The 18576-nt window shown below is 42.3% G+C and overlaps 1 protein-coding gene across 1 annotated transcript in view; it reads right to left on the bottom strand.

Annotated features, from left to right (window-relative positions):
* The window catches only part of dpp6a (dipeptidyl-peptidase 6a), a 1248500-nt gene that overhangs the window by 987137 nt on the left and 242787 nt on the right, over positions 1-18576 (bottom strand). The window lies entirely within an intron of this gene.

Here is an 18576-nt window from a genome sequence, read left to right as displayed (position 1 = left end):
ATTTAATGATCATTTGATACTTAGCGCTCTGCTGGTTTTGCATATAATCCTGTTAATTAAGTTAAATATTCCAATCAACAAGATTTGCAAAATAATGAGAAGCACATTTTCTTAATTCAAAAAGCAGAAATGAAAATCATGCACAGCAGGAAGGAAGTGTGGAGTGTGTCAGGCTGCCTGAAAGATTAATTCATATCAAGTACCAGCACTGTTAGACTCAATTGCATTGTTACCTGCACTCACATTATCACCGCGTTGCTCTGTGCCAAAACCGAAGAGTGGTTTTACTGCTATTCTTGCAGTAACTGATGCACAGGCTGAGGAATAGTTGCTTTACTTAAAGCCTTCTGCAGCCATCAGAAAAATTAGGCACTCATATGAATAAATGAAGAGAAAAGGTAGGAAAGATACCATCATGTACAGTTAATCCATCCCATTTATCCACAATAGCCTACTTCTGCTCCTTTGTACATTTGTATGGTCTGAGGTAACAGTATACATTAATTACAATAATAAAAACAGAGAAACAGTTACAAAATGTCAACAGCCTGAAGTTGACTCTCTCTCTCCACAGATGCTGTTAGACTGGCTGAGTATTCGCAGCATTTTCTGTTTTCATTTTTAATATATTGTTTACTCACCCACACCCCTGCCCCCACCGTGGTCTCATAACCATACAATCTCCCTGAAGAAAGAGAGTGCAGTTTGTTCAGGGAAAGCTCTGCTAAATTCCACCCTGACTCCGTAAATCAGGAGATTAAAGTTCCAACAACTTGTCACAGCTAATTATTAAAATTTATTCTTACGTAATATGTGGGCATCGCTGGCAAGACCAGCATATGTACGAACATTCGTATTAGGGGCAGGACTAATTACCTGCTGTACCTGCATACTAACCATCTGAGATTCATGCACTAGGGCATGCAGATCCCTCTGAGTCTCAGAGCTCTGCCGTCTCTCACCATTTAGATAATAAGCTTCTTTTTGATTCTTCCTGCCAAAATGAACAATTTCACATTTTCCCACATTATGCTCCATCTGCCAAATCTTTTCCCACTCACTTAACCTACCTATGGTACTTTGTAGCTTCCTTACATCCTCTTCACACTTTGCTTTCCTATCTTTGTGTCATCAGCAAACTTAGCCACCTTTCCATTGGTCCCTTCATCCAAGTCATTTATATAAACTGTAAAATGTTGAGGTCCCAGCACTAATCCCTGTGGCACACCACTTGTCACATACTGCCAACCTGAAAAAGACCCATTTATGCCAACTCTCTGCTTCCTGTTAACTAGCCAACTTTCTCTCCATGCCAATATGTTACCACCTACACCATGAACTTTTATTTTCTGCAATAACCTTTGGTGTGGCACTTCATCAAATGACTTTTGGAAATCTATATATAGTACATCCACCAGTACATGTGACCCCCTCAAACAACTCCAATAAATAAGTTAAACATGATTTCCCTTTTACAAAACCATGTTGATTCTGTCTGATTGTCTTGAATTTTTCGAAGTGCTCTTGTTACAAAAGAGAGGGAGTTTAATTAAATTATATTGGTATTTGTAAGTGTTAGGAATGAGTTTTATCTTTAAAGTTAAGTTTGATGTGCATTTCTGTATCTGTTTCACTTTAAAAATGTGCTTGCATTTCTAATGAAAGTTTACGACTTAAGTTAAGCAAAGAAGAGTAGGAGAACAGCACTGTTGCCTAGCAAGAGGGAACCAGGGAGGCAGGTCCCTCCCACGACACACACACACAAGAATAGAAACCGCAGTTTGTTTTGGAAGCTGTTGGAACTCAGCAGGCTATGAAGATAGCTGCCAGGCAGGAGCAGCCTAGAAGGGCCAGATAGCCAGCTCCAAGCTAAAATTGGTTGAAAATAGCCACGAGGAGAGACTGGAGAAAAGGGGACAGATAGCAAGTTCCAAGCTAAAGAAAAGACCACCAAAAATCCAGGGGAGTGGAAGAAGAGAAAGTCCCAAGAAGACTTTCTAGTCAAAGGAAGGATAGGAAGCTGGAAAAGGTCCCATGAATTAAGTTAAGGGTGAGGAGTAGAAAGAAAGGCTCCAAGCTTCAGATTTAAAGAGACAAAAGACGCAGAAAGTAGATTTAAAGTGAGAACAGCTTGCAAGAAGCAAGAAGGTCTGAAGAAGCAACTATGGGCAGTGAGAAGCAACTGTTGACTTCTGAGTTGGAGAGAGAGAAAGTGCATGGAAGACAACTTGGATGCATGTGGTGACCCAGGGTGGGCAAACATTGGAAGGAGAATTTGAAATCCTGTGGATGAACCCTTGTGGAAGGTGTCTGAGAGAAAGCATTGGTTTGGGAGAAGATTCCAAAATGAGTTCTTGAAGAGTGGAGATTGGAAACCCTCATATGAAAGGCAAAGTTCAGTGAGACTGGTTGGCTCACGGGGTGACAAATTTCTGGGGGAAGATGAGAAGAGATCCATAGCATCTGGTTGAGGTGGAATCTGTTACTTGGTTTCAGAGTATGCTGTGTCTGACCACAGGGTGCCATAGATTTGCATGGACTCTGTACTTAGCGTGGACATTAGAATATAAGATAGCTTTTGTAACTTGTGTTATCCTTACAAGTCATTATATATCTGTAAGGGTATGGTTGTAGGTGAAGCAGTATTGTAATAGAGCTCATCTTTTCTTGTTGAAGAAATGTCTTATTCTTTTGTTAAAAGTTCATTAGTTGACTCCTGTGACTCTGTTCAGTAGCTACTCTCCATGTATCTAAATAAAAGTTAGGATCCATCAAGCTGGGTTCTTCTCTGGGATCAGGCTTGTCCAGGGTTAACCTCAGCTGGGATCGTAACAGCACTGCTATAACACATTTAATAATAGTTTCTAACATTCTCCCAATGACAGATGTTAGGCTAACTGGCCTATAGTTTCCTGCTTTCTGTCTCCCTCCCTTTTTGAATATAGGAGCTATATTTTCCAATCTAATGGAACCTTCCATGAATCTAGGGAATTTTGGAAAATTATAACCACTGCATCAACTATCCCACTAGCCACTTCTTTCAAGACCTTAGGATGAAGTCCATACAGACCTGGGGATTTGACAGCCCGCAGTCCCAACAATTTGCTTAATACCACTTCTCTGGTGATTGTAATTTTCTCCGAGCTCCTCCCTTCCTTCCATTTCCTGATTTACAGCAATTTCCGGGATGTTGTGTCCTCTATAGTGAAGACCAAAGCAAAATACCTGCTTAATTCATCCACTATTTCCCTACTTCCATTATCAATTCCCCAGACGCACTCTCTATCGGAACATCTCTCACTTTGTTAACTCTTTTCTTATTTAAATATCTATAGAACCTCTAACTATCCATCTTTATATTACTAGCTAGCTTTCTCTCATACTCTAATTTTTCCCTCCTTATTAATCCTTTTGTCACTCTTTGCTGTTCTTTATATTCTTTCCAATTTTCTGACCTGCCACTCAGCTTTCTGTAATTATATGCTTTTTGTTTAAGTTTGATACTGTCTTTAACTTTTTTGGTTAAAGAGGGCCCTCCCCTTGGAACTTTTCTTTGTTATTGGAATGTATCTATTCTGTGTATTCTGAAATATCCCTTTAAATGTCTGCTACTGAACGTCTATTGACATATCCCTTAATCTTATTTGCCAGTTCACTTTAGCTAGCTCTGCTTTCATGCCCTCATAATTGCCCTTATTTAAGTTTAAAATACTAGTCTTGGACGCACTCATTTCTCCCTCAAATGAATGTAAAATTCATATTATGATCACTGCTATCTGGGGGTGCCTTCATTAGGAGGATATCAATTAATCCTACCTTGTTGCTCAATACCAGGTCTAGTAACTTCCTGTCTTTCCTAAATGTCATGTACCCTTCAATATTCAGGTCACAATCTATGTCATGCTGCAGCCACGTCTCTGTAAGAGTTATCAGGTCGTACTTATTTATTTCTATTTACACTATCTGTTCATCTGTTTTGTTTCGAATGCTACGTGCATTTCAATACAGAGCCTTTAGTTTTGTCCTTTTATTATTTTTGTAGTGTATAACCTTATCTGCTGAATTACTCCTGGATTTGTACTCTTTGTCCCTTCCTGTCACAATCCGTTTATCATTTCCATTATTAATACCTGTCTCTCTTGCCTTGTCTCCATACTTTGGTTTACCACACCTTCCCAAATTTGATCCCTTGCCCTCACTATTCAGTTTAAAACCCTCGCTACTTCCCTAGTTATGCAGCTCGCAAGCCCCATCATGGTTCAGGTGTAGACCGCCCCAACTGACTATGTAGAGCCTCCTTCCTCATCCTGCCTATGTCATTGGCACCTACATGGACTATGACCACTGGATCCTGTCCCTCCCACTGCAGCCCTGGGCAGATGTCCCAAACCCTGGCACCGGGCAGGCAACAAAATCATCTGGACACTCGCTCTTCCCAGCAGAGAACAGTGTCAATCCCCCTTCCTATACAGTCCCCTACTACTTCTACATTCCTTTTTGCTGCCCCCACTCCTGTGCCTTGGTGCCATGGTCAGTTTGCTCATCCACCCTGAAACCCCCTTATATTATCCAAACAAGCTGAGGAAACCTGTTGGACAATTGCAGAGGCTCACACTCCTGCCCTCTGGGTTACCTTACCTGCCTTAGTCACAGTCACAGTCTCCTGTTCCTGGCCACTGACCAAATCAGAAGACCCTACCCTAAGTGATGTGACTGCCTCCTGGTGCAAAGCATCCAGGTAACCTTCCCCCTCCCTGATGTGTCACAGAGTCTGTAGCTCAGTCTCCAGCTCAATGACTCTGAGCCAAAGTTATTCAAGCCTCAAACACTTAGTGCAGATGTGTTTGCACTGGATCACAATGTTATCCAGGAGCTCCCACATGTGCATCCCTGACTCATCACCTGTCCTGCCATCCTTAATGTGTTTTAAATAATTACTTAATTATATTAATCACTTATTTAATGTTGCTTTCTTATATATTTGATTAACTTTACCACCAAATTATATACTATTTTAAACCCTAGGGATCAAATTGAATTTACCAGATAGGTGCCAAACAGCTAGCTCCTTTCCCTGTAGCAGAGCAAAAACCAAATTCTATGGGGTGAGAAAGATAGAAAGAGGAAACAACCATCTCCCTCCCTCCACTTATCCGAATTCCCTTCTCACCAATTTCCAAGTCTTCACTCAGTCAGCTGCACTCCGTTTGCCCATTTGTTGCCCATCCCTAAATGCCCTTGAACTGAATAGTTTCCCAGATAATTTCAGGATCAACCACATTACTGTGTGTCTGGAGTCACATGTAGGTCAGACCAGTTGGCAGATTTCCTTTACTAAGGGACATTAGTGAAACAAATAGGTTTTTACAATTGATGATAATTATCACAGTCACCATTACTGAGACCAGCTTTATATTCCAGATTCATAATTGAATTTAAATTCCACCAGCTGCCATGGTGGGATTTGAACCCATGTCCCCAGAGCATTAGCCTATACCTTTGGATTGCTAGTCTAGTGACATTACTACTATACCACCATCACTACCATTCTCTGTAATTGTAAACATCCTAATGGCAGAGCATTCAATACCCAACACATGTTTAAGTAAAAATCAGGCAGCCAAGAATCCTTCCTTCTCGTACGCATGGAAATTAATGTAGGGTCCCACAACTAGAAGGTTGGACTAGATTTTATATGTTGTGCACTGTACCAAGTTATTTGTTACCATCTCACCTTTTATGTTCGACAGGAACCGAACTGTTCGATGATGAAGTTGAGTTTTGCTTTGTTAAATTCTTAAATAAAATGAGCAGTCTCTGAAAGTACACAGCTGGCCTGTCCAGGTTCTAAAAGGTAACAGCAATTTGATGCTACAGCTGGAAGTCCTTCACCAAAGAGCTCCGATATGGGCCCTACCATGCAAAACCTTAGCCTTCACTGAGGCCAAAAAGCCTATTGTGTGTATCTCCAGCATTTGGTATTTTGATTTCAGATTTCCAGCATGCTTCTTTTTTTAAAATCTTGGGAACATCTTTCTTCTAAAGGTGGCTCGTTGGGCGGGTGCAGAGGGCAGACGGGCCGGGGAGCAGTCGCAAACCCGACCGACGCCCGCGATCGGGCCCCGAATACGATTTCACGCTGGCTGGCCAATTAACGGCCAACCAATGTGAAACGTATACTGCAACACTGAGCGCTGCCAGGGTGGGGACGGGAGACCATAAGGCCATAAGTAGGAGAAGTAGGCCATTTGGCCCATCTAGTCTGCTCCGCCATTCAATGTGATCATGACTGACCTGATAATCCTCAACTCCACTTTCCTGCCTTTTCCCCATAACCCTTGATTCCCTCACTGATTAAAAATCCATCTATCTCAGCCTTGAATATACTTAATGATCCAGCCTCGACATCCCTCTGCAGTAAAGAATTCCACAGATTCACTACCTTCTGAGAGAAGAAATTCCTCCTCATCTCTGTTTTAAATTCTGAGATTATGCACTCTAGTCCTAGACTCTCCCACAAGGGGAAACAACCTCTCAGCATCTACCCCGTCAAGCCCCCTAAGATCTTGTATGTTTCAATAAGGTCGCCTCTCATTCTTCTAAACTCCAATGAGTCCAGGCCCAACCTACTCAACCTCTCCTTGTAAGAAAATCCCTTCATACCCGAGAACACCCTGGTGAACCTTCTCTGGACTGTCTCCAATGCCAGTATATCTTTCCTTAGATAAGGGGACCAAAACTGTTCACAGTATTGTTCACAGGAGGGCGAGCATGGAAGTTTGCTCACGCGCATGGGTGGAGGCACAGAGCTGCCTCGAGGAGCTGAAGAATTGTAAAAACATAAATAGAGAATTTAAGAATGTTAAAAACATGTCCCCTCATGTATTGTGTCACCTGAGCAGGGACATGTAATAAATGAGATTTAAACATTATTATTATATTTTTAATTCCTGTTGAAAAACTCATCCCGCCCATGGATAAAATTTCATAAAAAAACCCAAGGGCCGCCTGGCCAATTTGCCTACACGCCAACTGTAAGGTTGGCCGGGCAGTGAAAAATTGCAATTAATTGTTGCTTTAATGGCCTTAATAGGTTCTCCCGCTGACCAAAATATTAGGCGCTATTTTTCTCCCGTTCCAGTCTTGTGCGCGCCCGCCTGACGAGAGAAAATCTCTGCTCCATGGGCAGGATTTTCTCGTCGGCGAGCGGGGCGCGGGGTCCACTCGCCGACGTGTAAAATGACGCACGGTGATGTCAAGCGGAACTCCAGACGTCACTGTGCCCCATTTAAATTTTCAGGCAGGCGGGGGCTCAGCAAAATCAGCTGCGCGCCCGCCGACCTGTCAATGGCCAATTGAGGCCATTGAAAAGTTATTAATGTAATTAATGGACCTGCCTGTCCAACCTTAAGGTTGGCAGGCAGGCTGGGAGCCCTGGCGGGCATTAGAAGAAGCATGAAACCTCATCCACGGGCGGGATGAGGTTTCATGTACGTTTTTAAAAATTTAATTAAAGTTTTTAAAAAAAATTATGGACATGTCCCAACTCATGTGACAGTGTCGCATGAGGAGACATGTCAGGAATTCTTTTTTTCTGTTTTTAATATTTTTGACAGTGCAGCTGATCTCTCTGAGGCAGCACTTAGCCTCAGGGAGATGAGTACACTCTTTCGTGCGCATGTGTGAAAGAGCGCACTCTTGGGTTTAGGGATTCCCCCCTGCCCCACACTGGGCGGGCCTTAATTGGCCCATCCATGTAAAATGGCCGTGTGCCTCCGATCGGGGGAGCCGATTGGAGGCGCACCTCCGTGCGCCCGCACTTCAACTTCACCCCCGATGGGGGGGAAAATCCTGCTCTATGTTTCTAAGAACTCCTGGACCTCTCGTTCCATCATGCTACTGCAACAAGGATATGCCACACTGAGACCACTGTTCAGTTCACAGGGATACAAGCGGACAAAGCACTTCAATTAGCCTGATTTCCTCACTTTGTGCCTACTGGGTGCAAAATGTAAAAGACTGTTCTCAGACAACGTTATCCTTCAACTTAAAGCACATTAGGCATACATGCAGAGCCATTAGACAGAAAGTAATTGCAATTTTGATCTTCAGTTTTTAAGCTCTAATATTGAATATAAAGCTGTTGTTTTCTTTTATCACATCCTCTTATTAAGATAAAAGGGGTGATACCAGTGGGAGTGGAATATTTTAGCATCCGTTATTAATATGAAAGAACATTCACTACTGTATCAGCCAGCGTCTCTCCTCTTTAGCAGCCATTCTTACAATCGCTGAGAGAGACTGCCAAACTTTAGTGCTCATTTATTGGCAATTGCAGCTGCCAACTTTCATAGCCTGCTGCACAGAAACAGGCTATTCAGTCCAACTAGCCTATGCCGGTGTTTATACTCTGCATTAGCTTCCTCCTATCCCTCTTCATCTAATCCTAGGCAAGTGGAGAAAAGGGAATAAAGGGAATGAAATTGTGGGTGGGGGCATTTATTCCGACTGGCACCTGGAGGAAACAAGAAGTCCTTCCGTACTTATCTGCCAAACTGTCGCTGTCCACAGAAAGCAAACGGAGCTCCCCCTATGAGTGATGCTGTTGTCTGGGGCAGGGTTTTCCCTGCACACTCCTGAACCCTGTCGTCAGGCTGAAACATAGACCAGGGTCCCGCACAGTGTGGGGAACAGCCACTCATTGTGATTTTCCCCCGGGCGGCCAATTAATGGGCAGAGAGCGGACTCACTGTCCAATGAAAGCCATCTCCAAGCGTGTAAACTGGCCTCTGTCACCCTCGAGGATCTTAGAGGCCGAATGGAGGATCCCAGGCGGCCTCCTTTAATTAGCCTTGAGTAGCCATTGACAAGTGGGACCAGCTACCTGCACACACTGGCAGGTAGACCTTCCCCCCACCCACCCCCAACCCCATCACAGAAAAGAGCTCCAGGGATGGAATGGAGCCAGGGAACTGGCACACACACCAGCAGCACTAATTATAGCACGTGCCCGGCCACCTCTCATCCCAGCTGCGGCTGTGCCGGGCCTGAAAGCGATCTTCGATCGGCTGCATCCAGGGTCGCATCTTCTCTGCAGAAGCCAATTAATTGGCTCCTTCTTGTGGGGGGGGGGGGTGGGGGCTTTCCTATTAAAGATGGCCACCCTCCGCCAAGAGCTGCTGGCCAATCAGAGGGCCAGCAGCTCAGCAGCATCATTGGATGCAGTGGCCGCTGGGACTGTGCCAGGAGGAGGAGGAAGAGGAGGACACAATTGATGGACATGTGCCCTCACAGCCAGGTGAGCGAGATGATGGGAGAGGGTGGATTTCAACCCCTCTAAACTACTACTCGTCTAAAAGTCAACCAGCTATTTTTTGGCTGGGGGTCAAGCTGAGCTGGAGTCAGGCCAGCCGACCCGGGAGGAAGTGCACAGGTAGCCACAGGGCTACCAAGTGGCAAGGCGGACTATTTAAAAGGCCCACTTCAGCGCCATAGGACTTTGTCTCAGTGGAAACAAAAACAGAAAGGCCCCCCAGCCCTCACCCTTCACACCCCCTCACCCTCCAAACACTCCCCAAGCCCCATCCATGCTACCTCATGCCCCCTCACCCACTCCCTTAGACCCATCATGCCTCCAAGCCAGGCTCTGCCTTTCCACCAGCCTCCTGATTCCTCTCATGCACCCATGCCAGGCTCATTGGTCTACTGTATACTTTCTAGAAACACTGGACATCATAGTGTAAAGTGGGGTGTGTAAAAAACTGCTCTAAAAATATACACTCAATTGATAAATTTCTCCTACGAAAAAAAGAGCTGGACTGAAAGCTAACAGAAGTGTCAATCATCCAGGCTCTTTGACGTTTCAAAAATCGCAAACCACAAGTACTTGAATCCACTTAAATTATGTTAATAAACATTGTGAAATTAACTGCAGAGATCAGAGATCCTGAGCTGTCAATCAAACAATGTTTTAACTGGGGAGCAGATGTTCTGTTATTCAAATAGATGTCTGGGCTGTCAGATAAGCATACATAATGAGGCTGTCCCCCGAGAATTACACTGATAACCAATTTAAGATTATCAGTTGGCTCGTAATGTGGCTCACTTTTGCGTGGTGGAAGCTACATATATTCACACATAAGGACCTGTCCTTTGCATACAGAAGGAGCATGGACATGCATTGAGCCTTTTTCAACTAAACAAAAGCTCGGGGGACAGCCATTCCTTGGTTCATTCCCCATGACAATGCCTTGACCAATCAGAATCGACCTGTCTGGTTTGAATTTAAACAAAAGCTTGGTAGTTGGCTGCTCCCTAGTGCATTTTCCATGGCAATGCCTCTAACAACAGATTCCACTTGCCAACCAATCAGCACTCTCTTCTCGTGGTATAAATTGCAATTCTCTTTACAATTGGTATTCTTGAATTGGTCCTGATGAGTGTAAGACAAAAAGTTTGATAGCATGACCTTTTTTCATGAATGCTCAAGTTCTGTGCGACTAAATGACTATCCTTAAAATTATACAAGGGTTTGATAAAGTAGAGAGAGAGGAAATGCTTCCACTTGTGGGGAGACCAAACTAGGGTCATAAATAAAAAATAGCCACTAATAAATTCAATAGGGATTTTAGGAAATACTTCATTACCAGAGACTGGTTAGAATGTTGAATTCATTACTACAATAAGTAGTTGAAGTGAATAGTAAAGATGCATTTAAGGGGAAGTTAAATAAGTACACGAGGGAGAAAGGTATAGACAAATATGCTGGAAGGGTTAGATGAAGAGGGGTGGAAGAATACTCATGTGGAGCATAGACACAGACAGCTGAATGGCCTGTTTCCTTGCTGTAAATTCTATGTAATTCTTTGTAAATCCTTCTCTCCGCTGACAGAAATATTAACCATTAATTTGAAGTGAAGTTACTCCATTAGAGTAACAGAGAGGGGAGCTTGATACCAATGTGGTAAACTTTCATACAATAGTACCTGCAGCCATTTCCCAGCTAGCCTACTTTGGAATCAACCAAATGAATTGCAAATTTGTATCTTGCATGCTCTTACAGTCCCTGTCATCGGTATCTTCCCATCTATATAAAATGATGGACAAGCAGCAAATCTGCTGGGGATAAGATAGTTTCACATGATGCACTTGTACTGGTAAACAGTATGCCACATTATTTAACTATGAGCTCACATCTCACATATGACATTCTCATCATCTCAATATAGGAATTCCAGTTGTAGTCAAGCTAATTACAAGGCATTAATTTGAAACTTGATTAAGGCCATGGGGGTTCAAGGGCTGGCTGCAGCACAGGGGCAAAACAGAAGCCTAATGGAAAAGTCCACACTGGATCTGCTACAACTGGCATAGTTCACAATCAGCTCCTTTCACAAACATTGCTACTTATTGTCACTGTACGTTAGAAACCTAAGAGTTCCAACTTGAACAAAAGCTAAATACTGTGTATGCTGGAAATCTGAAATAAAAGCAGAATATGCTAGAAATGCTCAGTAGCTCAAAATTCTGGAACTCCTTTCCTAACTATAGAGTAATGGGTTAATGGTTATGATAATAAAACCATGAATTTATTAATGATGTAAGCATGACATCAAGAGTCTGGTGACCAAGACAGCAAGATGCAGAACAGTCTGTGTCTTTTTTTTAATTCACCCGTGGGACGTGGGCATCACCGGCTAGCATTTATTGCCCATCCCGAACTGCCTTTGTTCAGAGGTTTTTTTTTTAAAGAGTCAACCACATTGCTGTGCATCTGGAGTCACATGTAGGCCAGACCAGCTGAGGATGGCAGATTTCCTTCTGTAAAGGACATTGGTGAACCAGATGGGTTTTACGACAATCAACAACGGTTCCACAGTCATCATTAGACTTTTAATTCCAAATTTTTATTGAATTCAAATTCCACCATCTGCCGTGGCGGGATTCAAGCTCAGGTCCCCAGAGCATTAACCATGGTCTCTGGATTGCTAGTCCAGCGACAGTACCACTACGCCATCACCTCCACCCAAACCATGTACTTACTATGGAGTCTTGTAAGTAATGTAAATAAATGGCTTTTAGAAAAACTATGTCCTGACTTTCTCAAGCCTATCATAGAAAAAACAAAGCCTCATCAAAGTATGGTAAGACAACAATGTATGGAACAGTAAAACCTCACTAAAACCTGACCTCCGCAAACCACTAACAGCACTGCAGCTGTACCTACATCACATGTTCTACAGTGGCTCAAGAAGATGGCTCGCCACCACCTTCTCAAGGGCAATTAGGGATAGGCAATAAATGCTGGCACAGCCAGCGATGCCCAGATCCTGTGAAAGAATATTTTAAAAAAGCTTTGTCAGCATCAATGGAAAGAGGAACAGGGTTAACATTTCAGGACGAGGGCCTTTCCTCAGTGTTCTTTGATAGTCAGACTGGGATCACAAATCAGCTCCTGAAGATAAAGGGACAAATTTTAAGACACTTAAGGAATCCCTTGACACACAAGGCTACTGGAAGGATCCACTTTAACTTTTGGGGGAGGTAGAGCATGGAAGGAAACCCAGCTGCTCTTCCCCTCCGACCCCTCACCTCAGCCTGCCAACCTTCAGTCAGCATTTTCCAATCACAAGTTGGAATTCATGGATTGTGGAGAGTGAAGAGTGGAAAGATGGAAGATTAACAAGGAGAGCAGGCAGTGATGAACAATGACAATTATTTGCATTTATATAACGCCTCTAACATAAGAACTTAAGAACTAGGAGCAGGAGTAGGCAATTCAACCCTTCGAGCCTGCCCCCCATTCAATACGATCATGGCTGATCTCATTTTGGCCTCAACTCCAATTTTCTGCCCTCTCCCCAAAACGTTTCAACCTGTTACTAATTGAAAATCTGTCTATCTCCTCCTTAAATGTATTCAGCGTCCCAGCATCCACTGCACTCTGAACTAGTGAATTCCACAGATTCATGACCCTTTGAGAAAAGTAATCCCTCCTCTTCTCTGATTTAAATCTATCATCCCTTAACCTAAAACTATTGCCTCTCGTTCTACAATGCCTCACAAGGGGAAACATCTGTTCCATGTCTACTTTGTCTATCCCCTTTAGCATCTTATATACCTCAACTAGATCTCCTCTCATCCTTCTAAACTCTAGCGAGTATAGGCCTAAATTGCTCAATCTCTCCGCATAAGACAAGCCCCGCATCTCTGGAATTAATCTAGTGAACCTCCTCTGAACCGCCTCCAATGCAACTACATCCTTCCTCAAGTAAGGGGACTAAAACTGTGCACAGCACTCCAGGCGCAGTCTCACCAATGCCTTGTACATTTGCAACAACACTTACCTATTTTTATACACTATTCCTTTAGCAATAAATGCCAAAATTCCATGTGCCTTCCTTATTATCTGCTGTACCTACATACTAGTTTTCCGTGATTCATGCACGAGGACACCCAGATCCCTCTGCACGGAAGCATTCTGAAGTTTCTCTCCATTTAAATAACAAATCACCTTTTTACTCTTCCGACCAAAATGGGTAACTTCACACTTATCTACGTTAAACGCCATCTGCCAAATTTTGGCCCATTCACCTAACCTGTCTATATCCATTTGTAAATTTCTTATTTCTTCATTGCAGCTTACTTTCCCGCCTATTTTGGCATCATCTGCAAATTTAGCTATAGTACCTTCTATACCTGAATCCAAGTCATTAATATAGATTGTAAATAGTTGGGGTCCAAGGACCAAACACTATGGTACCCCATTAGTTACAGCTTGCCATCCAGAAAAAGACCCATTTATCCCAACTCTCTGTTTTCTGTTGGTTAGCCAATCCTCTATCAAAGCTAATATATTACCCCTAACTACATGTAATCTTAATCTTTTATGCGGCACCTTATCAAAAGGCCTTCTGGAAGTCCAGATATACTAAATCTGCAGGATCCCCATTATCCACTTTGCTTGTCACATCTTCAAAGAACTCTAGCAAATCAGTCAAACACGATTTACTCTTCACAAAACCGTGCTGACTCTGATGGATTGCATTTTGACTTTCCAAATGCCCCATTACTTCTTCCATAATAATGGATTCCAACAATTTCCCAATGACAGGCGTTAAACTAACAGGTCTATAGTTTCCTACTTTCTGCCTCCTCCCCTTTTTGAATAAGGGCATCTTATTAGCATTTTTCCAATCCACATGAACTTTTCCAGGGAATTTTGGAATATTATAGCCAATGCATCCACTATCTCCGCTGCCAATTCCTTTAAGAACTTGGGATGTAGGCCATCAGGTCCTGGGGACTTGTCACCCTTTAATCCCAATAATTTGCTCAGTACTTTTTCTCTAGTGATGGTGTTTGTTCTAAGTTCCTCCTTATCTATATCCCCTGCACTACATGCTACTATCGGGGTAGTGCTAGTGTCCTCCACTGTGAAAAATGAGGCAAAATATTGATTAAGCGTCTCTGCCATTTCTGCGTTCCCCACTATTAACTCCCCAGTCTCATCCTCCAGGGGACCAACATTCACTTTAACACAATCAAATATCTCATGGCACTTCACAGGAGCATTATAAAACAAAATTTGACATCAAGCCACATATTATAGGGCAGGTGACCAAAAACTTGGTCAAAGAGGTAGGTTTTAAGGCGTAACTTTGAGGAGGAAAGAGAGATGGAGAGTTTGGGAGGAAACTTGAGAGCTTAGGACAAAGACATCTGAAAGCACAGCCACCAACAGGGGGCAATTAAAATCGGGGATTGCCAAGAGGTCAGAACTGGAGGAGCACACATATCTCGGAGGGTTGTGAGGCTGGAGGAGATTACAGAGGTAGGGACTGGTGATGCTATGGAGGGATTTGAAAATAAGGTTGAAAATTTTAAAATCAAGGTTTATATGCAAAGGATTTTAACAATGGAGAGCCTGAGGTAGGAGTAAAGGTTAACACTGTTTGTGATGGTAAGGCAATTAAACTGCCGTTAAGTAAATTGTAAATGGTCTGTACAGGTACAATCTTAATATTTTGAAGGGGTTTTTTCCCCCATCCATGCACATTATTATATGTATTCCATAAGTGAGCATTTTTTCTTGCATATGTATCCCCCCCATTGTATTTCATTATTACTGTAAGAGACGGCAGCCTGGAATCTGCTCAAAATTTGTGCTGAAGCAACATTGTATGATGTAGGCTGATCTTCAGCATGTAGAGTTAAGAGAATACACGCGCAAGTAACTTCCCCAGTTTTTATGCCACGCTTGAGTCTTCTTGATCTTCTACATTGATTCAACGAAACCTCCATCAAAACTCTTTAATTAAAAGTTGTCCTCACTAAGGTCAACACTATATTCCTGGATGAATTTCTATGATATTAGAATGAGTCACACTCAAAGCTGTAAATTTTCCACCATTGAATATTCTTAAAAATGCTATGCCTAACATGTATAAATGAGAGCTTTCAACTTGGCTTTTCACACACGAAAAGGGGCATTATGAACAGACATTAAGTTTGACCTTGAGCCCCGAGATGATTTATGCTGATTTTTGTTTGTTTACACTGGTTTTATATGCTCTGGCAGGAAGTTTTAGCATAACTACTATTCGGCAAGAATGCTTGGAAATTGACATAATTTGCTGCAACTTGGAGTTTGAAGAAATTCAGAGCCTATAATGAAAGAAATGTAAATGAGGCAGCCTTAGTCTAGCTGTGAAATACTGAATGTTAAAACTCTAATCCCACTGGCGATTGCGTTCATTCCCAATGTTTTAAAAAATTATCTCAGCCGTACAGTGCTTAGCAAAAGTACAGAAAAAGCGGTTTAATAAACACATTGCCTAGTGGGAAATACAGACTACAATTATTGTTGAAGGACCACAGTTGCCCATCAGTGAGTTAATCTGTTTGTCTCTTTTGGCAAATTTAATGCCTGTTCCTCTCAATCTCCTTTCCACCTATTATTATTGTTATTATCATGATTACCTTAGCAGCTATATCAAAGGGAGGACACAGGATAGTTATTTTGGATGTTGTCAGCCCTTAATCTACACTTAATGAGATTCACTTCTGGTGTGTACTGCAGCATTGAAATTCTGACTTCGTCACAGCTGAACTGAACTGAACAGTTGAACTTACAGGAAAGTTTCTAACTGTTTTAATCAGAGCAACATCAATTGCGAATCATTTCCAGATTATGAAGGCAACTGACAACACTGATCATGGCAAAATGTTGACAGAGGCAAAGCATCAGCATTCACAGAATTTAGGAGTAGCAAAAAGGATCTTGGCAGAACTCGTTCTCCCATTAGAATGGTGGACCACACTGCAAAGAAGGGACACTGGGCTGGCAGTATGAATGGGTGCAAGAGACACTGGGGGTCATTCTGTCTTTGGACCTTAATGTACAATGGGCACCTCAGATCACATGCCCATCATACATCGCTGCTGGTTCTCATTTTCACCGATTTCAAATAAAATGAAAATTGGGGCAATGTATAATGGGCTACTGGTCAGAGTTCACCTGTTCTATACCATTGTTTCAAGTCAAAGTAATTCCCTTTGGAATAGGCTCTGGAGAGGGAGAGAGAGAAGTACCCGAGCGACATGAACCTAGGAATTACTCTGCTGACAAAATTGGTTGAAGATGGAAAGGCATGCGGTCAAAACAGACCATTTTGCTTTAGCTGATCAGTTGCAGGATTTAAATACAGAATTCATAGATGAGTACCTCTATGCTCAACTGATAATCTTATCAAATTCCTACCTGAATCCCTAAAATTACTGATGTTATCAAACTCTCTTGGCTTCCCGGACAGCCTGTTCCTTCACCATCCTCTGATTCCTTATTCAATAGAGACATTAAACTTTTTAAAATAAACTAGTTTAGACCTCCATTAGAATAGCAGATTGGAGAATGTTGTATAAATCCATTTTGGCTTTGAATGCCATCATCATCTAATTTCCAGCTATTGATTTATCAAAAAGGGATAGGCTGGTGTGGTGTTTTCCCATTTATAACCATTGGTAGACTTTTATAAACTTAGCAGCTCAGTGATAGCAATTGCGCTTCTGAATTAGAAGGTTGTGGGTTGAATTGCCACTCTCAGGACTTGAGCACAATATTTAGCACCACAGCAGCTGCTGGAATTTAAATTCAATTAATAAAATCTGAAATATAACATTAATCTCAGTAATAGTGATCATGAAACGTTCATTGGTTGTTGTAAAAAACAAATCTGGTACTCTGGGGAAATCTGCCATCCTTACTCGGTCTGGACTATATGTGACTTTAGATCCCCACAGCAACGTGGTTGACTCTTAACTGCCCTCTGAAATGGTTGAGCAGGCTACTCAGTTCAAGGGCAATTAGGGATGGGCAACAAATCCTGGTCTTGCCAGTGACGCCCACAGCCTGTGGAAGAATAAAGGGAAAAAAAATTCCAGTGCAGGGGCTGTGGGAATGCTAAACAGTTGGAAGTTCTGTCTTTCATTAAATGAGGCCTTAAACCAATGCCCCATCTGCCCTCTCTAATACATAAGAAAGGTCACCCAGTGCTATTTCAAAGAAGGGCAGGAGAGTTATCCCCATTGTCCAATATGTATCCCTTAGCCAACATCACAAAACACATTAACACATTTCTTTTTGTGGGAGCTTTCTACCCTCAAATTGGCTACTCCTTTTCCTCCATGTAACTACACTTCCAAGTACTGGCTGGGATTTTTAATTCGTTGAAGGATGTGGCATCACTGAGAAACAGAATCTGTTGGCCGTCCTAGCTGACCAGCAATTTCATACAACTGAATGGCTTGCACTTCCACCTTAGAGGAAAGCTTTGATTTAACCACATTGTTTAGGACTGGAATAACATATAGGCCATCCGAAAGAATGGCATATTTCTTTCCCTAAAGGACATGACTGAATCAGTAGGTTATTTACAATAATGGCAGGTTCATTACCATTTTTACTGATACCAGCTTTCTGCGCTGAATTCATATTTCTCAAACTGCCAGGGTGATGCTTAAACACATGTTCTCTAGGTTATTAGCCCAAGCCTCTGGATCACTAGTTCAGTAACATAACCACAATACTATTATGCTCTGTAAAGCACTTTGGGATGTATCTGAGGTAATGAATGGCATTATATCAATGCAAGTTTTTCTTTCATTCTTTTACTGATATGATCTCAAATGCAGGGAGCAATTTTTATTTAAAAAAGTGAAACATTTGGGATTTTAAAACAGGATCTTTTCATTGGTATTGTATTGTAAACCACCCAACCAGCCAGCATTGACTAAGATGAGTCCTCATTTGTTTTAATAAATGCCTCCTCTCATTGCTGCTACACATCGATGGTGCAAAACTGATTACATTTTGGAGTGCAGTATATTCGGTGAGTGCTTGAGCCTTCGAGTTTGCTTCAAGGATCTATTCCAAGTAGCCCAGCATGGCCTGATTCAGGCTGATGCATGTGTGAAGTGCTGTAGTAACGTTTACAACCAATTTATCTTTTGAACTTCACAGCTAGGTATGTCATTCTGCATTTTTCTTCAAATCAGGAGGTCATCTCCAGCTGTGAT

Source organism: Carcharodon carcharias, chromosome 3 (assembly GCF_017639515.1).
Source record: "Carcharodon carcharias isolate sCarCar2 chromosome 3, sCarCar2.pri, whole genome shotgun sequence".
NCBI classification, from domain to species: domain Eukaryota; kingdom Metazoa; phylum Chordata; class Chondrichthyes; order Lamniformes; family Lamnidae; genus Carcharodon; species Carcharodon carcharias.
The sequence above is the reverse complement of the archived record's forward strand: the minus strand, read 5'-3'. Positions and strand labels throughout refer to the sequence as shown.